This window comes from Taeniopygia guttata, chromosome 6 (assembly GCF_048771995.1).
Source record: "Taeniopygia guttata chromosome 6, bTaeGut7.mat, whole genome shotgun sequence".
Classification (NCBI taxonomy): Eukaryota; Metazoa; Chordata; class Aves; order Passeriformes; family Estrildidae; genus Taeniopygia; species Taeniopygia guttata.
Genome location: NC_133031.1, coordinates 8,717,413 through 8,743,830, shown reverse-complemented (window position 1 = coordinate 8,743,830; position 26,418 = coordinate 8,717,413). Strand labels below are relative to the sequence as shown.

At 39.8% G+C, this 26,418-nt stretch overlaps 1 protein-coding gene and 1 long non-coding RNA gene across 9 annotated transcripts in view; both read right to left on the bottom strand.

The window, feature by feature from the left end:
- The window catches only part of FAM13C (family with sequence similarity 13 member C), a 124,411-nt gene that overhangs the window by 47,186 nt on the left and 50,807 nt on the right, over window positions 1-26,418 (bottom strand). The gene's annotated exons all lie outside the window — the stretch shown is intronic.
- On the bottom strand, window positions 387-26,418 carry LOC140684425 (uncharacterized). Its single transcript, XR_012056675.1, has 3 exons — window positions 24,899-26,418; window positions 13,776-13,840; window positions 387-427 (listed from the first exon to the last, which is right to left on the bottom strand). It is a non-coding gene; the product is annotated as an uncharacterized lncRNA (long non-coding RNA).

The window sequence follows — 26,418 nt, the reverse complement described above, 5'->3', positions numbered from 1 at the left end:
ACAAACTATTTGGCATCCTGTCCTTTAAATGTTTGCTCTGTGTAATTGGCTCATCAAACACAGCGGGTTTTTACTTAAATAGGGTTGCCCAGCTAAGCTTCTGGAGGTTTTCTTGTTAAGTGGTCTCTAACACGCCCAGCTCATGGCCAAACCACAAGGGATTCTATGAAAAAAAAAAAAAAAAATCTGGCAGAAAGGACAAGTAGGAAAAGGTTATTAAGCTAACAGCAAGCAGCAGATGAAACCATTCCTGTGAAAGGGCATAGGCTGCTGTGCTCCTGCAGCAAAACGTTTCTGACCTGATGTATTACATTCAGCAGGGTCAGCTCAGGATATTGCAAACTGCTGGGTTTGAGGCAGCCGTGGAATTCCCCCTCCAACAACACCCCTCAAATCCAGTGAGCACACTCTTGGATCATCCTGAAATCTTACAGCAGCAAAAAAGAAAGAAAATAAAAAACGCGTTCAGCAAACAATCTCACTGCTACATAGCAGAGATGGAATTTTGTTGTTGTTGTTGTTGTTTGGGCTGAGGGAGAGAAAGCGAAGCAGACAACGCCTTGTGAGCACTCCTGTTTGTGACAAAGGCATCTCAGACGGCAGCATCAAGCCGAGCAGGGATAAAGAGAGGCAGCTCCTCCTCCTCCTCCCCCAGCAGCAGCTTGTGCCTCTGCGTGCTGTTGACACACATTTCCCAGGCAGCAGCGGCAGCCAGGAATCACAGCCTGACAATGGCTTTTCTTTCAGCAGCAGCACTAACAATGCATCGCATCTTCCCCCACCTCTCACACACACTGCCTGCTCTACGCTTTCTTGTATTTGTACATTCGCATCAATGTGCATCATGGTGTGAGTTACCTGGGGATCAGAACATCACAGCCAGTCTGCAGGGACCTCTGCCCTTCAGAGAGCAGCTTTCGTGAGAGCAGGATGAACAGAAAAGCTAAATTTAATGGGTAGTAATTAAATCCTGCCTTAAAACTGAAAATTTCCAGTTCTATTGCTCTGAACATACAAATACAAACTTCTTTATTGCTATTCTATTTGCAGGACAGCAACTGAACAAAGGTATCCTTCCAGACGATGTGGGAAGTAAAAGTTTAATTTACATGCTCAATAAGTAGAGTGCCACTAAAATGAAGTGACTTTTTAAAAGGAATATATTCCAGAATGCTTAGGTGAATGCTTGACTCATATTTGGAATGGTTAGGCTAGGTTCACAGCTAGCACTTCAAGGGTGTCATAGAGGAATCACCACATTTTATCACAAAATTGCACTGACAAGCATCACAGCTTGGCTAGAGTAGAATTTAAAGGACTGGGTACCTACACACACCCCACAAGAAATGAAGCTCTTACAAACATGACTTCTCTATTTGTGGGTGCACAAGTCAAGGTCTAATTCTCTGTGAATTCATTCCCTGTGCAAACGCATGCAGCACTCTGATGTATTCCTGGGAAGATAACAGGACTGAAGATCAGTTTGTAAGGCAGGGATGCTTTAGGCTGAGGCCAAGGTTAAAGCATCATCACTTTTCTGTTGTTTGTCTGGACTTTGGTGCTGAACAGCAATTGCTGAATCTCCTTTAGGGAAGCACTTTACATTGTAGCTCGCTCCCAGACTTCCACTAGTTTTAAAGATAGCACTGACCAGTGTAAGAGGAGAGTCTGTTCCTGTAAGATCGTGAAAGCATTCAACAAAATGAAATTTCATGTAAAACAGGCATAGTAATAACACATGCAGATAAGTAAAGACCAGACAAACTCAGGAGCCTGATTCAGAACAATGCCCCTGCCAGAAAAATGAAGCCATCCTGCTCCTGGGGAACACAAGAGGAACTACAGCAGAAAGTAATTTGTCTTTAGGGGCAAACACTCATTTCAACAGTAGCATTGGCTTGGGTCCTCTTGGCTGACCCCAGCTCCTTTCACCTGCTTCCCATCTATGTGCTCAGGGTGAGACCAGAGCAGGCAAAGAGCCTCTGGCCTCCCAAGGGAGAGCCAAAGGTGCATGAATCTGCATCTCTGCTTCCTTTTAAGTCCCAGGCGCAGAGAAAACCTAACACTGCTGTTAGCTCCTTATTTTCAATAATGACCTGCAAGGGCCAGAATGCTACAGAACATCATTCTTTAGCACACTGAACAGAAATTCTCAGTGCCAGATGTATTTCATTACCACATTCAGCTGACATGCCAGGCTTCTCATTGCCCCGAAGTCTCAGTGAAAATAAAGCTACACCTATGTGTGAAGTAAGCTTTGAAATTCCCCATGGAATAACAGATAAACTTTTGAGGACTTTTTATCTTGAATTCATCAGAATATGTATTTCTGAAATTCTGAAAATAAAGGGTTTTAAATCGGTTTTTCATTTTTTCTTCTGAACAGCTTCAGTGATTCATATTTTTGCAAATCCTATGTCTAGGAAAAGACACTTTCTCTGCAGTAAAGCTTCCCATTTTATACCCAGTTTTGTTCTTACCCTCTTTTGCCAAGTGTTGCTCTAGCCAACATAAACATGACATGACAGCTCTTAGCTGACAACAAAAATGCCAGAGATCCCCAAAGAAAACATCTATATACATTTTGGAGATACCAAGATTCAGAAATATGTTGCTCTTCACTTCTGGAAGTTTGACTAATATATTGCCTATTTACGGCTGACAAATAGATTGGTGTAGAAATTCCAGTCTTTATTTGGTTTGTACCATCAGGAGAATTACTGCTAGGTCAGGAAGGAGGATGAAACAGGAATCACAGCATCCAGCTTGGTTTTGCACATAACAGAGACACATATTCAAAATAAATTACATGTTCATAACTCAGAACAGCATTAGTCGGCAGCAAGTGCCTTGCAAAGGCAGTGTAAGTCTGCAAAAGGAGAGTGAGATCGTGAGGCAAAAGTGGGCAGAAATAATTCTGGCTTCAGCAGAACAGGAGAGAAAAACAATCAAAATGTCACAAAAAAGAAGGAGGAATAGTGAAGCTCTCCAAGCTTCAGTTGTCTAAAAAGTCACACCCCCCCACGCCCACATCCCTGCAGGCTTTGTGGATCTTTGGGTTCACCTGCAGAACAGAACCTTTGCCTCAATTCCCTGAATTTGCTCATCTCACTAACTGACTGTTTTCTTTTCAGGGTGTTTCTGACTTGGACAAATGATGAGGCCTTTCAACCCTAACTACAGAATAATGAAGAATTTGTACTGGGAGATAAACTGTATTTTAAAGGGGAAACTACACATTTACAAAGAACTCTAAACTCTCTACGGTTCTGGAAAAGTTAGTATTTTGCAAATAATATCTACTACACCTAATGAAAAACTCGGTGCAAGCCTATAGGGTGTGATTAGCATGTATTGCCAGACTATTTTCTTTATTATTATTTGTTATTCCACAGAGTCCCAAGTTCCTGTGCTGGAATTGCTGCACCAAAGGCAATTATATTTTGCAGTGCAGTCAGACCATACAAAGGAGCTGCCCTGGGCACTGTGGAAGGGTGTGAGAGGCACAGTGTGACACACACACTACAGGATGAGGAGTCCAGGACAACGCCCTCCAGCTCAGGGAAGAAGTTACTCATGTTCCACTACCCAAATAAAGGGAAACTTGGAATGGTCTCCCCACTACTGCCTCTCTGGATGAAGCCAAGTCATCCCTGCCAGACCTGGCTGAGCTCAGAGACTCATAAAAATACTGAGCAAATTTGTTTTTCTTGGAGCATGTGTGCTCCTGCCAAGAAACAATACCCTGAGGTGCTGCAGCCGTGCTTCACCTCCCTCTCGAGCTGCACCCACGAGAAGGTGCAGATCCCCCTGTCTGCATGCACAGTGTTTGCTGCCAGCAGCAGAGCACCTTCAGCCCCACTGCTCTGAGGAACAGATAAAAACACTACCTTGGCAGATCACACTGCTGCTTCTGAGGCCACACTTCTGACTTTTCTTTAGGCAGTAAAGCAGTAACTCATTTCTGACTTGGGCAAATCTGTTGTCTTCCCACACACAGGATTTTCTTGAGGGGTAAAGGCAGGAATCATTCTGCAGCAAAATGTGAGCACTGGGGATGGCTCCAGTACCTTCTCTTTCTTCAAAAGTGATCCTGCAGAATACTTTTTCTATTTTCCAATCTGTAAGGCATGAACCAAGCAGCTGCCATGTGAGAGAGGAGTCACATGCTCTCTCCTGTAGTGATAAATACTGAGTGCTACATTCTGCAGCTCAAAATATTCATGTGTTCACTGACTTGCTTTCGTGACGAGCAGCCTGCCTTTTTATGGGCAACATTCTCCAAGGCACCAGCAAACATCTCAGGAGAAATTAAACTAAAATACAGCAGTTACATGTAGGAGCTGACTGGTGAGCACTCAATCCAGCTTCTACATCTGTGACCTAGTTAGGACATCATCTGAGAGGGGCAACCTGAGGGAAAAGCACTCAGCTGATTTTGCTGTGTGTCTCCAAATGAACTGACAGGCTCACGCAGGAAGAGACTCCAGCTGAGCATAGGTGCAGACACAGTTCTCATAATCCAGTCCAGGAAAATTCCATAAGGTGCCTTTCCGTTGGGTTGGGTAAAGCTTGGTGCACCTGCACAGACCTTCAGGGCACGAATATATATATTTTCTAAAGATATTTTAGTGGGCAGTCAAACTGCACATAATTCCTGGCTCAAGCCTTTTAAGCAGTAACGCTATACACACTCCCATACTACATCCAAGTTTGCACTGAGGGGGGGCACGTCTACCCTGTAGCTCAAAAGGCACAGATCCCTGTTCTTTTAAAGGGAAAAATATCATGGAGATACACAATTTTGTGCAGATTGTGGACCTCTACAGTCCCATAACTTGATCACATTTCTGCAGCCCAGGTGCATATACCTGAGCAGGCACTGGCAGTGGGAGAGCTCCAGCACAGGGAATTGCTGGGGCAGGGAGCCCACACCAAGCTCTGCTGGAAGGTCACATCACTCCTGGTACCCTGCTCAAACAGCATCAGCTCATTCCATACAGGCCTCTGGTCTGAGGAGGAGTGCTAAGCTGGAAATGCAGAACCATACCTCTAATTTTGTTACTAAAGAGCAAGTTGTTTCATGGAGTCCCATCAGCTGAAAACCTCTGCAGAGCTGCCCAAGAGTCATCATCCAGCACTCACAGGGCTGCCCAAGTGGTGCTACTGACTGAGCTCCTGCTCAGCTGCAGGGATTCTCTGCAGATAATTTGATACCGTCACAGATGACAAAACTATTTCCAGCAGGTTTTCACCATAGTCAGGCTAGGCTCAACACAGCACTAATTCAAAACCAGTTTTTCTTCTCAATATTGCAAGAGGAAAAATATACATATATCTTTAATTTTTATGTTTATGTTCATTCCAAACATGTATTCACAGAATCATATACCTAAAGGCTTCAGTATGTGTCTTTTTTCACATCTGCCTGTAGCAGTGCACTCACCTGTGAGGTATTTTGCAGAGCTTGCTCCTCCTTGTAACTAGCAGACCAGTTCATACTACCTTTCATCACCTGTACCTTTATCTTCCCAGCAGCAGAGAAGCCAGAATGATATAAAACAAAATCAATACTAATCTAGAAGACATGTATCAAAACCAACCTAAAGCAATTGCTGTCTAATTTCAGAGCTTATTCTCAGTGACATACAGAAGCACCTCTTTAATTAGCATTGTCCAAGAGCTCCATTATCAGCAATTATGTGTTTCCAGAGGACACCTGGCCTTCCCCCAGGCATTACTGTGCACACGTGGCACTCACTGATTAGTCCTACTGATATCTGAGGGACAGGCCAGGTAACATCAAAAACAGATTTGCCATGAATCCTCTCTAAGCTTCTTTCTAGTTTACAAAACCTGTGATTGGGTATTTCTGCCCTCTGACCACCAGCAGAAAACACCCACAGGCAGTTCTCAGAGGGCTGGGCAGCTGCACCAGGGGCCATGCAAAGCTTTGCTAATTACACCACCCAAGGATGTTACCCACAGTATTTATAGGCCAGTAGGACTGATCCCTGTAACCACATGTGCCTGAATTTTGGGTATGAAGACAGACTCTCCAAGCCCCTGAATATTTTATTTTTCAAGCGCCTACTTCTTATTTTCTATTTTTGTTGCACTGCAGGAAAATCTGATACAGACAGATTATGAACTATTAATGCATAAACTAACCCAGGACATGAAATTTCAAATTACACCATTATGTGAAGCTTATGCCATTTAACAACTACTTTATGTATTTAGATCACATTCAGAGAACTCTGTTTGTGTGACACCAGGAATGCTGACTGAAGTTCAGAAAGAGAATAGCAATAAATGCAGTTGCAAAAGTATAACCTGTAATTTAAGTCTCCTGTGTCATAATAAATAACCAGAACTGCTTTTCTTTTGGAAAGGAAAAGAATACTTTTCAAAAGGAAATATATACAGTAACATGTGTATGCTTAGCAGTGGATTTCGATTTACTCTGCATTACTCTGAACACTTGAAATGTCTGAAAACCTAAAGATAATATTCCTTCCCACATCAAAAACAGGGAGAAGCAAGGAGTTTCCATTTGCACACATGAGATACAACTGTACAAGACATGGGATCCCACAGAGAGCTTTTTAACCCTATTCACTGCAGTCAGTTTCTAGACATATAAATCTTCTTACTCTTTTGCCAAGGGGTTATTAATTTCAGGGGCTAGTATGGTCAGAGAAGAAGCTGATGTCATTAAGTTAAAATTGATGTAATGTGTTTATTTATATGCTCTTTTCTGAACTTGCATCAATAAATATAAACCCAGGAGAGATCCAGCTCCTCACAGGCCCCTCTGGAGCCCATTCTGAGCCATGGAAAAAATCCTACAAAGAACTACATTTAGTCAACTTATTCCTGGCTGTCAATTCAGACATAATATTTCTTCCCAGCCATCTTAATCTCCTAGAAAGGAAAAGCTGTCCACATGCCAGAAAAAAAAATAATGTCGTGGACAAAAGAAAGAAAATTCTCATTGGGGAATATAATAAGAAGGCACAAGCAAAATCCAGGATAAACCCAGCAAATACAAGCAAACAGTCCCAATGTAAAACAGGTGTGATGGGCAGCTGAGGGAGGTCTTCCAGGCATAAACCCCATTTTTGTGGAGTTTTATAAAGCTCCAGTTTTTCATTCTCATTTCTGCCATGAAACCTACATTTTTTTCCCCAAGTTGTTTTCTGAATTACTATTCACTAAATGCATAGTCGGTGACATCTGAAACCCACTGATTCAGGCCATTAACTTTTCTAATATCATGATCCATTGACACGAGAAACATCTCATCAGTTATACCATATTCCCCTGCATTCCCCTTGTATTTCTCCAAAATGCTGTGAATAAGCCATCAAATATTAGCAGCCACAGTCAGTGGTCAATTCCTGCTCAGCTTCCACCTTGCTGTTTTAATTTCTTCTGCTAGCAAATAGACTTCCTCTGTTTGGCTTCTATTTCTGTGCAGGCTCATGATCTGTTCTTGCGTCCTACCGTGCACTATTTTAATTTACCATCACAATCCACATCTCCTCAGCACAGACATAAGTTTGTTCTTCCAAAGTCAGGGAATATTTTTAACTTTCAATACATTTGGGTTGCTTTGGTTTTGTTGGATTTGTTTTTTGGGTTTTTTTCTGAGTAGTTTTTTTCTTTTGTATTGAGGGAAAGACAGAGGAAACTGTATTTCACCCAAATGTCCATTCTCAGCATATTGTGTCTTGCAACACAAAACAGTAAAACAGCCAGGACTGGTCACAACACTCTTGTAGAAATTAAATAATACAATCCTCTTACATAATATTCAATTTTGTGGCATAAAATCAGAACCCTACAGAAAATATAAGGAAATGGCACATATTATAAAGCATAAATGTCTTATACACATATTCAAATTTATTTCCTCGTTACTTAGAAGGATTTTCTTTTGTACAGTGGTAATTTGGGGAGGAGAGTAACCTGTGGCAGTCATTGAAACAAGGACCTAATTTCTTTACAAAGCTGAGGAAATAGCCACATAACCACACACCATCTGTGCTCCTGCCTTTTTATTCTCCTGCTGCACTGCCTCCTGCTCAATGTGTGTGTGTTTGTCTTGTGGGCTGGCTTGGCTGCCTGCTCAGGAGTGTCCTGAGGTGGCACCGAGCCCAAGCCTGGGTGCAGACATGTCCTGTGCCCAGGCCACCAGGACATCTCCTCTCCATAGGAATGGAGTCTCTTGCCCCAGACACCAGGATAGGAGCTCTGGCATACCCTGATTTACCATCCATGCCCCACAGAAAGGTTCTACCAACAGCCAATTATCTTCATGGGGATAAGTTCAGTACTTGTTTCCAACTCCTACAAGGAGAAGCTCTTCCAAGGACCAGGACAAACCTCACTAACAAGAATTTGCAAAGAGCTTTCTTCTCCTTCCGGCTCAGGGCATCTCACAGGGGTCTCCACAATCAGCTCTAGAATGCTGTAACACACAGAGGGCAGCACTCAGCCCTTCAGTTTTGCATTCCCTATTCTCCATTTCAGTATGTTATTTGTTTGAATATGTTCTCATCCCATGTTTGCAACAAATCTTAAGGTTCAAAAATAATCTGAAAGCAGTAATCTGCTCTGGGAAGACCTTGTGCTACATTACAGCAGCTGCTGACATTGAACAAATGACCTCTTTCACATAAATTTGGTCCCAATGCAAACTATTTGTTACTTGGATATTTCCTGTATGGATCTGCTGAAAGGGAGCAGAACCATGTGGGAAAAAAATTTATGCAGAAAGCAGCTTTACCACTTTGCTATCTATTGCAGAAGGGCAGGGTACATTACTTCTCCCTTTTGAAGCATTTAAATCCTTTGTTGTAAAGCACATCAAGTGTTCTTAATAATATGATCACATTTTCTATCTCAAATTGTAAGTCCCCTGACCCTTTGATAAACTAGAGAAAATTGATTTTGGTTTTACACTACTCAGAGAGTTGTAAATATAAGAAAGACATTTTCATTCTAATTTTAATGATATTTTCCATCTACCAGTTCTGCAGCATCAATCAGAAAGATACCGATCACAGAAAAAAAAGTTCTATTTCTAGGTGAGCTATCCATTTTTTGAGAGAATTAGAGTCTTTATAAAAATTCTCAGAAGCAGAGCCAGTGAAAAGCAATAACTAATCCTTTAAAGCCTGACTGTAATAAAATTCTTTTTTTTTTAAGATTACAAGGAAAGGATATCTTGCCTTTATATCAACAAAAAATGCTGACAGTACTTATTAAAAAAGAGCAATGAATACTGTAGTCTAAATGTAGGCATATTCAGGAATATTCAGAGCTACAGTATCTTCCCTCTCTTTGCTGAAGCTTGAAGAACTACAGCCTACACTTCCTAACCCAAATCCAGGCTCTCAAACCCACATTTAAGCACCTACACAGTTTCAGACTAATTTTAGGTAGCCACCAAGCTGAAAACCCTTGGCCAATACACACACTGCTAATTCAGTGTCTGGGATGATGGTTGTAAAGGCTCTGGGATTATGCCTAACACTACAGCTGTGTTGATGCATGCTCTCTACAAATATAGAAAAAAAAGTCCTCCAACACACCCAAACTCAGCTCCAAGAGTTATTAAGGCACCAACCCAGTTACCAGCTCAGGGCATATTTGTTCTTCTCTCCCACCCCCTCCTTTTTTCTGTTCCTCACAGATCTTCTCAGCTCTGATTAACCACCCCAGAGTTAACTACCCTCAGCCCCTGGGGGTGCACAAGGGATAATGCCAAGCAGGATAACTCTGAGTATTTCCTACCAACCCCACAGAGGTGGTGCCAACTATGGGTTGGCAGTGGGGGCCCTTGCTCTCTTTTCTCTCTCCTCAATGCTGCACTTGGCAGACCTCACAACACTTCTTTTGAGCGACCAGCCACTCGAGTGTTTTGAGAGAATGGGCTGAAAAACAACTTTATACTCTGCCCAATGGGTAAATGTGTTCAGGCAGAGCAGGGAAAAGCCATTCTCCAAAGCAGTACAGTTCTTTCCACAGCATTACTCATAGCTGCGTGGAGAAACAGAAAAACGGGATCATCTACAGCCACCAAAAAGTGAGCATGACTCAACTGCAGTGACTCACAGTTCTGACTAACCTGTTTAATAGTTCTTTTTAAAAAGAGCCACTTTTGAAATAATTTCTGTGTGTTCTTCCTCAATTGCCTTCCACTGCACAGTTTTAAAGTGATTTCCAAAGCACAATCACATTGCAGATCTAAGCAAACCACGATGACATATAAATGTATCTTAAAGCTTTAAATAAAACATCTAGTAAATAAGTGTTAGGCAGATGTATTTGTCTAGAACCTAGTAGATTATTTCTTAGTCAAACATCAGGCAAATCCAGCTGAATGCCAGGCTGGGAGGATGGAGGGTTGAGTCATGCTCTGCCAAGTGCCTGTACCCAGCCTGCAGGTGCACTGCACTCCTCACATTCCCGTTTTGTGCAGTGAATTTCCAGCAGAATAATAAAATAGCTGAGTCCTCTACCAGAACAAAATGCAGCTGGGGTCAGGAACAGCAGTGTTTTTGAGGAGAACTTGAGGAACAGTCACCACCCAGCATAAAGCAGTTTGCATTTTTAAATCAACAGGGATATTGGAATAGAGATGGAAGTTTAGAGTTCATTCATTATTAGCCCACTCTTCAATACAGGGTAAATATTCCTCCTTATACACCCTTAAAATGAATGCACACTATCAAAAATGTTTATAAAACCCTAAATACTCTTTGCATCTGTATTGCAGAGTAGACAAATTAATTTATTAATAGCTCATTCTTACAAAAAGTCATATGTCAAACAGCAAACAGGAAGGAGAAAAGTAACCAAATGAAACCCATTCTCCAAGTGCATCATCAAAAACAGGGGTTTTCTAAATTCACCAGCTACCACAAAGTGTCCTGTCAGCCTCTGCAGCGAATGAGGCTCATATCCACTCAAAGGAGGCAGAACTAACTGAAAAGGCTGGGAAATCTGCTGAAGAGACTTACATAAATTGACCCTTATATGGTGCTTTAACTCATCTGGAGTTCTATTCTATCTCTTGGTGAGTCTGCAGATGTACCACATTTCAAAATTACACTTAACATCTAAAACTACACATGCAATAAATCATCTGTGTAACATTCCTCAAGAGTCACTAAGCAACTTTATCTGACACTGCCACTAATGGAAAAGAGGATTAATGGGCTTTGCTATTATTTATTGCCCTCCCCTTGACTGTAGAAAATCCAGTTGTTTTCCCCAAGTTGTTGCTGAATGCCTTGACCCAAATGCCTACTTACAGCCTTAGGTAACAACAAACAGAAATGTTGTTATTTTAAGGGTTAGGCAGTAACCAAGGACAGATTAAATTTAATCCATACTGAAAGTACAAATTGTTTGATGCATGGATTGATTGACACGTGCTGAGGACCAGTTAAGCATCCCTTTCCGTTTTCTGGAAGAAAGTTTCCATGTCATTTTTTCAGATAATGTTTATTTATGTGTGCTGAATTTTTTCAGAAAATGTTTACTTATGTGATGAACTCCTGATTTTTCACTGTCCTCAGCACCCTCATTCCCTTGCTTGTGTAGTGTATACTTTCAAACAGATCTGGAACTGTTCAACACTCAAAAGTGTGATTAAGCGATTACAACTAATGCAGAAGTCATTGTAATAAACCTTTAATCCACCTTTAGGAGTTTCATTTCCTAAGGTGGAGATGAAATCCTAAAGGTGGAGTTTCAAAGCTGCAGAGCCTTTGTATATAACAAATATGCCAATGCACAAATATTCAAATACCTTCTGATTCACAGCAATATAAGGCTACAAAGCCTTTCCCCCAATTTATTTTTAAGAAGTGGTCATTTCATTTCCTTGGAAAAATTACACTATGCAGAAATGGTATGATGCAACCCTGCATTCATTAATATTTCATTTGTTGGCAGAAGCCAGCTCCAGTTTTCGAAATCCATTATGAATGTAGGGAATGATGTCCATGAAAGAGTGAGTCACAACACTGCTGCCACTTGAAATAAGGCATCATCATCAAAATTTTTCATAATGTCCTCTGATCTGTGCAAAAAATAACTTTCCACTTAAACAGGAAAAGTTTAACAAAACTGGAAGCACATGTTTCAGATATAATTTCAAAACTAGTGACCTTTTCTGATATTTTTAAAAGTAGTCTTATCAAAATGAAATATTTATTCTATTACGTAATAGAACATTATGTACCGACATACAAAAGAATTACTACAAATTTCAGAGAGATAATGAGGAATTCATGAAGACCCAGACAGGCTTTTATTACCTGGCTGCATTGCAACAGCCTGCAAAGCCTGCAAAGGAAAAGTCCCAGCAGCTACCCTTGCTGTTAACTCCTGATTTCTGTCCTACAGAGAGCTCCAGAGGAATTCAGCAGCAGCAGTGCAGCTCCCCTGCTCCCAAAGCACAGGTCTGTGATATCTGCACAGAATATCCCCTCAGCCCCAGGCCACCCGGGCATTTCCCTGGAAAGTCATTCCTGTGTTAGATGGGGACCATGAAGCTCCCGGGAGGTGCAGAGCTGGACCAGCCTCTGCAGCAGCAAGTCCTGCTGGCTGCACAGACACCCCACCTTTGCCTTGCTATCCCCTGCACTGTTGTATTTGCTTCACCCTCCTCATCTCCCACCTGCAAAGCTGCTGGTCTCCTCAGGCTCTCAAGAGGACAAATCTTAGAAGTTGTTACTTAAGGCGTCCCCTCTGCAATTAAAGATTTTAAGGAAATAGCCTCAAAAGTTCTCATCTATAAGCAGACTGCCTCGTTCTTCCACAAGTCAAAGGGAGGTGAGCAGCATGTCTGCTTCCAACCTAGGCTCATTGCCATCATTTTAAATTGTCACTATATTGATGTAGACAGCACAATCCATTTCTTGGTACAGAACAAGAGTTTCAGATTCCTAGGGTGTTTCATGGCATAGATGGCTAACACCCTAGGAATCTGAAAATTCCCATAAGTCAAGCCACCATGCAGACATCTGTGTTTCTATATAAGGTTCCTCAGTGTGCAGTTTTCAGAATATAATTGTTGCTGCTGCTTAGGTCAACAAGACCTTAGATTTCACCCAGTTTTAAGATTTAGAAATGACCACACAACTATGAGTATCTGAAAACCTGTCATTAATCCACTAAAACATCCATGTAAATCCATTTCAGATACCAGTACAAAGGCACTTAGCAAAGTGCCTTCCTTCTATTACTCACACAAGCATAAATTAAAAATATATCAGCACCATTTGAATCCAACTTCATATGGAGCTACTTTGAACTGTTTCTAGCATGACTTTGCTAAATTCCTAGACATTGAATATGAGCTTGAATATTCTTTTCCGAATGCTGTTCAAAGTAAGATCAAAACTGGAAATACTGGAGCCACAAGTGAAGGAATTAAAAAAAGTGGTGTTGCTTTTTTAAAAATCAGTCTAAGGAAACTGAAGGGGAAGGAAGAAAGGTGATTGCCTGGCAGGGACCTGCTGATGCTCTCTGGTTTACTGACACCAGGTCAGTAACCTTCTAACCCCCCCTTGTTCCACAAACCTCCATGTTAACAAGCCTCTTGACTTGTGCAATCAGAGCTAGACTAAGGACAAGATAAAAAAAGGAGAAACAGCACTGCTCTTACATGTGAAAAAAAAATTTAGAAGCTAATGAATTGTTGATTGTGAGCAGGAAAAAAAACATTAATATATCATAAATAACACAGATACCTCAGGTCACGGTTGGCAAGAAGGCTGATAGAAACTGAATTGGTCAAGTGGGCTGGGAAGAGGCACTGAAAGAAAACAGAGGAGAGGGGAATCAGTCTGGTGTTGAACTTGAAAAAGAAAAGACAGAAGTGAAAAGATTGAATCTTGAGAAGTTTCCTGTGAGCACAGAATGAACTAATTGTGATAACAGAAATATTAGACTAGAATAAAAGGTACTGATAAGAGCCAGGGTAATTTATCTTTCCAGTATAAATAGAGACACAGAAAGCATTTTTTTTCCCTCCAGAACTTGTAACAAAGTCCTGCAAACCAAACTGTTTAGATGAGACTTCTTTTGAGTGACCCATTCTTACTGTGCAGGGTAAAGACACTGCCATGCTTGACATCTTTTCCAGCTATAGCTAAAAATAATCTGTCAGATCTCTGAAAATTTGCAAACCTAATTATTCCAAGGCAGAAGTTTGGACTGGTAAATATACTTGATTTGTTTTGCATTCCATCCAAAAAAAATCAGGGATGTTACACCATCTTTTTCATTGAATTGATGCTCAAACACAAAAAAGCCATCTGGAAATTCCAGCTATGGAGCCAAGCCCAGGGACTGCTCTTTAACCTCAGCACCCCAGAGAGTGAGGACTCAAAGCCCAGGAAAGAGATACACAGACAGCAACATATGCAAACAGGAAAACACAATCTGCATTTCTCCTTTGTTTCTATATTCATCAAACTGCATTTCTGCATCTGCAAATTATCAGTTGGTTGTGTAATCATAAAAGCTATTCTTATATGCATCAAATCATTATAAAATCAATGCCAATGGTATAGAAAACTGACTTTCTTTGTGTGTACCAATTTTGATTTTTCGGTAGTTAGCTGGTACTCTAGGGTTGAGAATATTCTGTGGAGTACAGTTTATAAAAACCTCTGCAAGTTTGAAACAACTGGAAATAGTTGCAAAACTGACTGATAAGAATTCAAATTAAAATTAGAATTATCATAAAATTTAAAAATTGGTTTTGCACCCATTTTCCTCTCTGGATGTGACCAAAACCAGTTTAACTTCAAAAAAGAAGTAATTTATTAACAAAATTGTATAAAGACTTTTTCATGTGCTACTACCTCAGATGGGTATAAGATGTATGCTGCAATTTACATCAGCCACAGAGAGATTTTAATTTTAATTAATTCTCTCCTATTGCCAGCTCTAATTTGCAGATGTTGTAGGCTTTCAGCCCAAAACAGAAGCAGAAATTCTGGCATGTTCAATGTTTGGCAAAAATTCATATCTGCAATGATAGAGGCTAAACAGACAGGGCAGATGGAACCAAAGGACAGAAATAAATTATGTTTTGATGTTACCTGCTGAAGAGAAAACCTTGCATGGGTTTCGAGAGCTAAACCAAAACCACACTTTTCAGAACTCCATCACTTAGTCATCAGTGACAAACTGATGAAAAAAGAAGTGAAAAGTACTAACACAGTACCTATTTTTATCCAAAATAAAACATTTCCATTTACAGATTTTTTTAAAGATAAAAAATACTAAATAGTCCATGCAGGGATTTTCATGGAAAAAGAAAAGGGATGCTTAATCTCTCGCTCTCTTTTCAGCCCCTCAATATCCTACCATTCCCATAATCCATGCACAAGTCATACCAGGAACCACAGCTCGATCTGTCTGTCCTGGAGCGTGAATATGAATTTCAGCTGTTCATTCCAAAGAGTTTGCCCCAAACTCTGGGCTGCAGAGATCTAATCACTCCTGACCTCCCCTGTTGAACTGCTCCAGTTTGTACCATAATTCAGCACAAGGGAGGATGAGGCCTCTGGATGCATTTCTTGGTTTAGTGACACCCAATAGTCCTCATGAATCCCATTCACCAAACCTAAACACTACAGAAATGCTTCAATATCTTACAAAATAAAAATTACCTGGGAAGTCAGGGACTAATCTTTTCACCAAATGCAATCTGCATAAAGCTGCACTTTTCAGCCAATCTCAGTCTTTTTACAAGGCACAGTCAAGCTCAAAGACACATATTGCTGAACAGAAACACAGCCAAGTCATCCTCTGGCTGGAGATGACCCAGAACTGGAAGAGTTGTTCAGGAGCTCTGGTGCCATTCCTGCTTTCTGAAGGCATCCTGACATCTAAGTGTGTTCAATTAATGTGTTCATCACTCTCTGGGGGGAAAGTCATGCCCTGAGCTCCTGTCTTAACACACCACTGAAACAAGCAGATACTCTTCTGGAGGATGATGGAAAGGTGTTCCAACCTTTTTCCACAGAACTTTGTCAGACAAAATGAAAAGCCCAGGGCCATTGAACAGAGATAGCACAAAGCAGCCAATGCCCTCCCTCAGCAGGTTATTAAACAGATATTTATAAAGTGTTTTGCACGGAAATCCTAGATTATAATTTTCATTGGAGAGAAGTTCTTTATTTAGAGTAGAAAGTAGTAATAAGCCAAGGTTAGTAGTGGAAGTGTATTGCTTCTAGTCTGTTTATTGCATAGGCTGACAAGAGGATGTCACAAAAATAGCTATGGATATAGATACATCCAGTTTTTCTAATACTCACCATTAAAAGCATCAAAGTTTTAAAACTGGCACTAGAACTCAGAGGCACTATGTTTAATATTCTGACTGCTTGCAATAACTTTCAGAACCAGCATCATTTTATAGGTAATTTGACAGTATTCATTAGAATTTTAATGGAACTCAGTAGCATTGAATAATAAAGATAATAAAGTGCATAAAGATGCTTTAAGGTCAAATCCAGCATGCACCAATGAATAGAAAGGTCATAAAGTGAGAACCAGCTCAGGATGGAAGTTTAGTTTTGACTGTTGTAAGTCAGAAGTGTTTGTGAATTATTTATTCCCAGGGAGTTAAACAAAGGAGATGTTCTTCCTACCTGGTGTACCATATGCATTTTCACTCAATATTTCACATGGGACAGATGAATCATATGTGTCTTGATCTTCCCTCATGGAGAACCTTGACTCATCTTCCCAGCCTCTACTAAAAACCTTAGCATAACACTCCTATAAGCAACAAGCACTGAGGAACATAAAACTGATTGGCTTATTAACAGATACAAATATTTTCAAGTCAATATTTGTTTAAAATAATGAAGCCACAAGCAGCATGGCCTGAAAACACTCAAATTTACAGCAAGCTGTGCCCAGCACACCTGCAGAGGGCTGTGGCAGGGCAGCTGATGCTGCTCAGGCCCCAAGCTGCATCCCCCATGCAATGTGTGCATACACATCTCACAGAAGCAGAGCAGGGCTGCTGCCAGGTGCTGCAATGCAGACTTGTTCTGCCTGTCTAGATGTTCTGTGGGAAATTGAGCCTACTTATTTATTACCACTACACTGTCAGAAAATCAGGAGCTGCTTTCTCAAGTCCTAGTGATGGCCTCCATTAATTTTATTGAAATACAAATTTCATATTAGAGTTTTGATCTCTCATTTTGACAAAGATATTAATTCTCAGACAGAACATTTTCATTATTTCCTGCCAGGATACTGTATATATTTTCTATTTCAAATTACAGAGAGCCTCTATACATTCTAATGATATATTATGCCCTGTAATACCTTTATGTACAGTATGCAGTCCCAGAGTCCCTAAATTATTCATCAGGATGTGCTTCAGAAGCAGAATTTGCTCATCTCTCTTTAGGTAGTTGGAAGCACTGTAGCTCTATTTAACCCATTCCACACACCAGCAGAGCTCATTTGGTCAATAGCACACAAAAGAAATAAGTCTTTTCTTTTGGTCCTCACAGTCATGTTTTAAAGTAATCTAAGAGGTCCAAATCACCCTCTTTTACTTTCAGTTCAAGCCTTACAAATATGGACATCATGAAAGCTAAGGAACCATGACATGACAAAAGGCAATGAGTAGCTGAAGATCAAAGACAGAGAGAGAGAAATTAGCTACGTGCTGGAGTAAATCCTTCAGGGATGTTGCTCACACTCCATCCCTGCTGGGGAGATCAGGTTGGACAAATGCCTGTAAGGGATGGTTTAAGTGGAGTTCACCTTTCCTTCAGGCAGAATTATGGATTAGATGACCTCTTGAGGCTTCCTTCAGATCAGTGAGGAATCAGTTTACAAACACAGCAGCATCACTCACTGTCTTTGCAGTGGCCTTCCTGGCCCTTGAATCTCTCAGGATGGTGCTCAGGAGCTGCAGCTCCTACAGCAGCAGCACAGAGCTGCTCCAGCTCCTTCTGCAGGGCAAAGCACTGGCAATCAGAAGCACTTCTGGGACCTGTGCACCTCCTCCTTCAGCTGGCGTCAGTGTCTTACCCTGTAAGACAACGTGTGCTAAAGCATTTTGAGCAACAGGCTTTCCAGTTGGCTGGCAAAACCTTCATACCTCATTTGGTGAGAAAGAAAAAGCAATGTACTTTCAGGGTTCAAAAAGTTGTGAGTTTGAGAGCTGCTTGAAGGGAATGAGGACTAAGGGAAGGCCTCCTGCACCTGCAGGTTCCTGGCACTGCCCCAAGACCATCTGTGCAAAAACCTGTGGGAAGGAGAGATTTATATATTCAATGTATTAAATTTTTTTTTTATTCTGTTCTGCCTCAGGGCACTTACACTTCTCAAAATCCTGTCACCACACAAACTAAAATAATGCTTTCTATTTTAAAGTTTCCTTAGTAGAAGGATAAGGATGGTAAGAGCTCCATGAAAGCCAGGCATTCATTTTTATCACCTCCTCACTGCCCAGTATCTCCAGGTCAGAAACAGGTTTTCAATTTCCCTTTTGGCACCCACAGCAGGCCTGGTACAGGAACACACAGTTCTGTGCAAGCAAAAAATCCAGAGACACAGGCAATATCTTTGTGGAGCAGGCAGACAGAAAATGATAGAGAAACCCTTGTGCACTTTGGGGAAAATGGGAAAGTTTGAAAGTAATGTCTTATCCTGAAACTATTCATTCAATTATACCTAAAATATGGCTTGAAAAGTAATAGGAAAACCACAGGAGAAAGCATTTCCAGAGTTATTTTTTTTTCCCTTTTTTACTATGCACCTCAAATAAATGACAGCTGATATAACAGAAAAATACCCTAACATATCTGGAGAAGTAAACAGGGAGCAATTCAGAGAGAACAAGACTGTACTTGCATTTTATTCTTTTGGCTTTCAAGTGAGCACTTGCCTGAAACATTTTGAACTGTCAGAACAGAGCAGCAGTGTACATTTCCTTTTTGTTAGGAGATTCTTATTTCTGTTTGTAAGAGCTGATTAGCTCCAAATGTTGGGGGGAGAAGACAACAGCCCATCCTGCACTGAGGGTAGTGCTGCCATCCTTCAGAGTGGTCAACACAGGTCAAAGCAACAGCTTCTTTGTCAAACCAGCAAATGCAGAATCCATTGTGCAATTTATGTTTCATTAATATGAATATTGGAAATGTTTTATTACTTCTCATATTTTCAAGACTTAGGTCAATTCATTCCCAAGAATTTGAAAGCTTCACAAAAGCTCTTTGAAAAAAATTAGGGATTTTTTGGCATAGATTTGGTTGCACAATCTGTAACAAGTATCATATCTGGACAACCACTATTACCATAAATGCAATAAAAGGCAAAAATCGACTAGGAGCAATTTTTTCAGCATTACTTAAGATGATACTCATCTGAGAAAATATATAAAAAGTAGAAAATTACTTTTGAAAAGGAACATAGATGGCATTCCAGCAGAGTAATATAAAGCAATTCTTTCAATAGCATGAAATAAACTACCTAAAAGCATAATGCCAAATGAAAACAGAATGCAACTTCCTAAGACTATAAGAAAATTACCAAAATTTTTTCACTATTCTGGAAATTCATCACAGTATCTTTGATACCCAAATTAAAAAAACAAGCAAACAAACAAACAAACAAAAACCCAAAAAAACCCAAAAACCTCAACAAAACATAAAATCCCCCTAAGATTCCCTTATTTGTACATACAGACATACACAAAGATACAGTAGTTATGTTTCTTACAGGTATTCTCCCTGCCTTTTGATGTTCTTATTTTTAACCCCACTGATAAAGTCAGAGCTCTATTCCACTCACTTATTACCTATTTTTTCATTAAAAGCTACCATGATCACCAGTAGGATCTGTGCTACATCACTGAAGTGGAATAAAATGTATTTCAAGTTGAGTTTTGCATCACTGGAGCATATAAATGAATTCAGGATATAAAATTATTCAGGTGATGAGTACCTTTAGGATCAAAGAGCTTCACAGCAGATGATATAAAATTCAGTAGCTCACAAGTGAGCTAAATTTTCAGATCTGTTGATCTGACTTTAAGATTTTGGATTCTAAGTGCCTATATATGTAACATGTTACAGTAGTATTTTGTAAACTGTTGAAATAAATCACCTTCTATAGTGTGCAATGTGCACACCAGAGTACTAACCCATCCTGGGAGCAAACATCCACAGGGAAGTGGGGGCCATCAACAATAGGGTCATCTCTATAGCACATCAATGTTCATGATGAGTGGCAAAATAATCTGAGATTTTCTAAACAACAGGGACACATACCAAGGGCATCCTGTTGTCATCTAACTCAGATGTTACGGTTTATGCCAAACTTAAACACAAAGCAAAATAATGGAACTCCTAGAGTATCTGAGTTGTCTAAATCTACCTCAGAATTATGCAGATATTTATTTTGCACATTTTCAAGTATTACCACAATGCCTCTCCTTAAAAATAGGCAAAGAAATGTATTTGAACTGCAGAAGTACTGTCTGTAACGGTTTGGTGTTGGGTTTTTTTCCTCTTCTCATTGTTTAAAAAAAAAAATAAGTATTGACATCTTGAGACCTTTGCAGTTGTCCTGGAGTCATTAATCTCTGGCTGACCTAATCAAATCAGACTTTACTTATATTTCACTGATAGCTTGTGATAGTCTTGCATGCAGCCCTCAGCTTGTTAGTTATTATAGTTGTACCACAGAACATGAAATATGACACTAGAAATAAATCTCTTTTGTAGAGAAGAAAAACCACTGCTGCATTTAAAATGTGAAACACTACAAGAAGTGTCTCGTTCTCTATTAGCAGTACCATGAAGAAAGTAAATTTTTTATCCTTTAAGTGGAAGCCAGAATGGTGACTGTCATACAATTACACTCTAACCAATTCTACCACAAGACAAAACAATGAAAACTTTTTAAAACAACTCCCTCTGCCAAGCAAAATGAACCTTCCTAAACTATTTGAGAAATTTTTTTCTTCCTTGCAGTTTCTAAAAACTGACATTTTCTGAATTTGACCTTTATATATTCACATCCTGGCCCTTAATCTATTTCATTTCTGTGTAAATATAGGAGTGCAATTGTATGCACAAAATGTTTACAATAACTAGAGAAGCATTTGTTGCTACCAGTTTGTTTTTTATGTGTTTGTTGTGCAAAAGTACCACTGCAAATACAATTCCTACAGAAGTTGTGCCCTTCTGTTCCAAGGGAAAAGTTTCTCCTATGCCATCACTACCACTCTTGATTTTTCCAATAGTGCCCTGCACAGGCTGCTCCTCTATGTGAGAAATGCACCTGGCAAGACACTGAAGTGCTCAGGAATCAATAGAAAAGGAGCATAAAATGACAAAAGAAACTGCCCCAACATGAATTATTTGTTGTTCAGTTCCAACCCTTGTGTTTCTCAGTAAGGAGCAAAGGCCTTGATGGTATTTTAGTTTTACCAAAACTCGAAATCATGCATGGCTTGAGGACAAGCCAGGACAACCTGTGGACAGGTATACATTTTGCCTTATTTTATGTTTAGTATAGATCAATTTGGAGTTTCATTGCATCCCAAATATTAAATAAACAATTTACAGATTGCTAATTTTACAGCTCATGAATTATGATTTAGCCAACTTACATCCACCTCATCTCAAGAAAGAGTGAGATTTACAGTGAAGCTAGCAAATAAAAAAAACCCACCACTAACCCAAGGCAGTACTGAAAAATAGGTCAAGGAAATGAGAAGAGTTCTTACGTCAGGAACCCCTAATTCAATTTGCCTCATGTTCAAATAAAAAAAAGAATCAAAGATTAGCAAGCACTCAGAAAAAGTAACATGCAGCTAAAATAGGTATGTGTAACAGATTTTTGGCAGTTCTAGCTTTGACAGAATTTAAGTCTGTAAGTTTGGGTGGTTTTATTTATTTATTTTGCCTACAGTTTTTCATTTATTTTAGCTTAATTCTTAGGTATTAATCTGCTTATTAAATCCCACACGCCATCCTGTAATATGCTACAATATTTCAATGAATTTTGATTTTTGCTTTTTGAAGAGTATACATAGTTACCTTCTCAGTCTTGTTTCTTTCGAGAATATTTGTCGTTATTGCCATATTCAATATTATAGAAAATAAAACTTCATATGGCAATGTTGAACCCAGTAATCTTTAAAGAAAATCACCCCACAAATGTTTGGGGTTTTTTTGTTTCTGTGGAATATCTCATGATAAGTACCCCAAGGAATGTATCTGAGGCACCTCAATCCTCCAGCAAAGCAGCCCAGAACTAACCACAGGTTTATGGATCCCTCTATGCAGCTCATGTGGAGGTGCTCACATCCTCTGTGTCTTCAGCCTCCTGTTTTCTATTTATTTATTGCCAGGCTGGGATATCATTTCGGTTTCTTGTCTTGGGCAATTCATAGGGTAAATTAAGTTTGCCCATGTATTTCTTTTTTAAGCAGAACAGAAATACAATAATTGATAACATGTACTAAATATTCCTTGAAATTGCATTGTAAATCGCTGCCACTCACCAGCCTGGCCCAGTGAGGGACACTTCTTTGCTGAGTGTATGGCCTGAGGATACTGAAATGATTCTCATTAATTCACTGACTTCAGGCCCCTTTTGGTATCAAGTGTGATTTAACAGCCTCCAACTGACAGACACCTATATCAGAAATTCCTGTGTCTGGGGTTTTTTAATGAGAACCTGTTTTATTACCTTAGTTTTAGATGCCATTTTAGAAACTTTCAGAAGCCATTTCAGAAACTTTTAGATACCATTTCAGAAATTTCCCTTGAGATTGGAGCAGTACAGAAAGAGTCTTTGCCGGGGGCAACCATGCCATGGAGAGATTATTCTTAGCTCTTAAGAAAACCAGACAAAATATTGGCTCAATGAGTAAGAAACTGCCTAAAAATAGGCATATCAGAAAACTTTCCTTTAGTCCAGTTTGTTTCTCATATGAGTGAGAAACATATATGTCTCATATATCCCAGCAGAAACACCAAACAGAGCTCAGACTCTGAGAAGCACGAAACATAACCTCTCAAAACCTTGTCTCTAAAAATTTTATTTTTTGCATTTTCCAACTGGTTCAAAAGCCAGCCAGTAGAAGTAACCCAGCCTTCCTCCCCCACCACTACCTTGGGCCTGTCTGAAAGGCAGTGGCCAGGCAGAGGAAGACATTGAGCCCAGCAGTAAAACGTGCAGTTTGCCCCTCAGCACTGCTTAGATGAGCCATGAGAAATAATAAATAATTGCACCTATTTATCTGTTTCCACAGGACAATTAACCGCCCGAGGGTCCCCTGGTGCACTGGTTTCTAAACTCCTTGAAGATAATGCAGAGGAAAGAGGAGATTGCTCAGCTTTTGGCCACCTGGATCACACTTCCAGTGTGAATTGATGCACTGATCCCCTGAAGGGTTGAACCAATGCCTGAAGTGTGAACTAGCTGCTGTTCTTAATGGAATTTATACTTCAGCCAACCACAGCAATGTTAACAGCATTAGAAAAGATGCTACAGTAAAACATGGCTTGAACGTTTAAACAATATTTTTAAGGCTTCACTAAAAGCTGAAATATTATCTCCATCTTAAAAGCTGCAAATAAACTGAAGGTATTAATATATGTTTAAATGCCAGTATTTAACATAAAAAACAATAGTATAACAAATGCCAGAACTGATCAGTGCTCAGAAATGTCAATATCATATCTCAAATTAGGCAAAAAAGACAACAAAACTGTCTCCCTCCCTAATAGAACCATTCCTGCTAGTCAGCAGGAACCTGAGAAAGAATCTCTCTGACAAATAAAACTGTTTTTGTCCTGACCAGAAAAATACAATGACATTAAGAATGCCCAAAAGAAGTTCAAGACAGACACAGATGGATAAATCTATCCTTATGATGTCAGGATACGAAAGGGAGAATTTAGGAAGAGCCCAGAGTTCCTGTTCAGTCAAAAAGAAAGATTTAATAGAATGTTGAAATATCTTGCAATTAAGCAACAAAAATGCCATCTCCTCATGAGAAATTTAAATTCTCCTGTACATTCTTATTTGAAAGTCAGAGGGAGAAAAGTAACAGTGACCAACATTTGGCTATTTCCAAGGATTTGTAGCATACCTCTCCTGGAAACTTGCAACCACATCTGCTGCAACTCTAATACAGTGGGTAGATAGAGTTAATTTTAAACTGGTTAACACAAAAACAGGCACTTCTTACTTTGCTGTAGTGAGACTGGAGCTCAGCATGGGCTCCTTTTTTCAGTGTTTAAGCAGCTCCTAACTTGATTTTTATAACTTATGTGGTTCTCTACAGCTGCACTAATCCTAAACTGCCCTTTTCCTTACATTTCACAGCAGTTCCAATTACCAGACTGCAGTAGACAAGTAGACACATAGAACAGAAACATTTAGAACAAAAATCTCCTGTAAATCAAATCATGGACCCACTCTATAAATATATAATAGGAAAAATGCCTTGCTGCTTTTAGGTTTATTTTAAAATGAAGCTTGTTCTGTCATCAATCTGAGCAAACTCCTTGGAAAAAGACTGCAATGGACAGATGAATCTAATTCAAAGAGGGAGGATGAAGTACTAAGAAGCTCATATTTCCTTGGTGACCACTTAATAATAATTTCATTAACCTGCCTCACACCTTTCAGCTCCACTGAAGGGAGACTGAACAAGTTGTCCATCACATATTAAACTGCAGGACGAGGTACCTCCTCCCACCCTGGAGCCTGTGTGCTTACAGAACCTGTAAGCTTGATGCAGCTCTGGCTCCTGCAACCCTGCCTTGACCTCACCTCAGCCCTGGCAAGGTGTGAAGTTAGCTCTTACCTGTCAGCCCAAAAATATCTAGCAGCATCTCTGCAAAGCCAGGCTGTGTCTTCCCCAGAGCTCTGTGACACCTGAGGCAGTGTGCTTTGGGTGGATATTATCCAGGAGCCCACCCACTGTGTTCCTGCACCATCTGCTCTCTCAGCAGAGCCACTTTACACTTGTACAAGCCTGGTAAAATCTTCTGTGGTCTTCCTAGGTGCTCAGCTGTGACCAGACTGAGGGCTTAAAATATTCCCAAATGGCATTGCAGCAAATTTTCCCATGTACCATTTTAATTATATACAGCTTCTTTAAAAATCTGTTACCACCTTTCAGGGCAGTCCTTGCTCATCTGAACAGATCCTTTAAAATGAAACCCACAAGAAGAACTAGAAACCCTGATGCAGACCATTCCCCAGGACAGTATGGACTTTGAAAGGATGCAGTTGTTTGAACAGCTGAGAAAAATGGAAGCACTTTTTATACAAAATTGCAATTTCAAAAAAGAGTAGTAACCTTTCTGCATCAAAAAAATAAGAAGAAATGCAATATACAGAATTCAAAACATGACTGGGAGAGAGGCATTCTGGTTACTGCTCTGAAAGCCTCGTCAATTTAATTCTTTTCAGGACAGGTGGTGAAAGAGTCATTAATTTGCTTTTTTAAGGGAGGAGCATTAAAAAAAACAGTATTTTGGCACATTAAGGATTTTACTGGAAAGATTTATCCATGAGAAAACATCTGCAGCACACACTTCTAATAAGGTTCTCTGTCACTAAATTACATTTTTAACCTATAAATGGTAAAGTTTGAAAGCTGACAATTGTAAGGGCTTAACTAAAACTTTTTCTCAGATTGTATTTTGTAAAGAAGGAATATATAGTCATAAGCCAGCAAAAATAAACCTATGGTCTGAATTTCAGTGAGGATATTGTCTTTCCTGTGACCACTTTAATACAGTCTCCAGAACAGCCAAGTGAGAAGCATAAATAGCAAACTTTTCAGAACTTTCCCTGAAGACACCTTAGGATTTTCCACACTGAATCTGAACCCCAACAAGATTTCAATCATGCATTTTCATAGAACTGCCAAGGTAAAAAATACAAAATGCATTTGTTCATTTGTGTTCACAAAAGAATAAATTATCCACTTATCAGTCTTCTCAGAGATGAAAACGTTTCTCAAAATCAAACTAGTTATGTATCACAATTGATTTTAAACCTCTTAGCAGTGTGATTTGCCAGCTCTCAATGTAACCATCGTCTTTTCCTTTTAATATTTAAAGTCTCCCACTTTCAGTCTACTAGATTAAGTGCTTTGCAGAGAAAGAGTCAAAAGAAGTAGAAATAATAGAATAGAAATAGAAATTACAAATAACAGCCATTTTTTGCCAGCCAACAGAAACATCAGCGGTGACATGCAAAGTTAGTTCATGTGAAGTAGCTCAGCATGAATTTTCCAATAACCCAGGAATATGCTATTTGTCTGGAAAACTACTGGACTTCAAATCTAGGAAGAAAAATGCCCCTGCTGATATA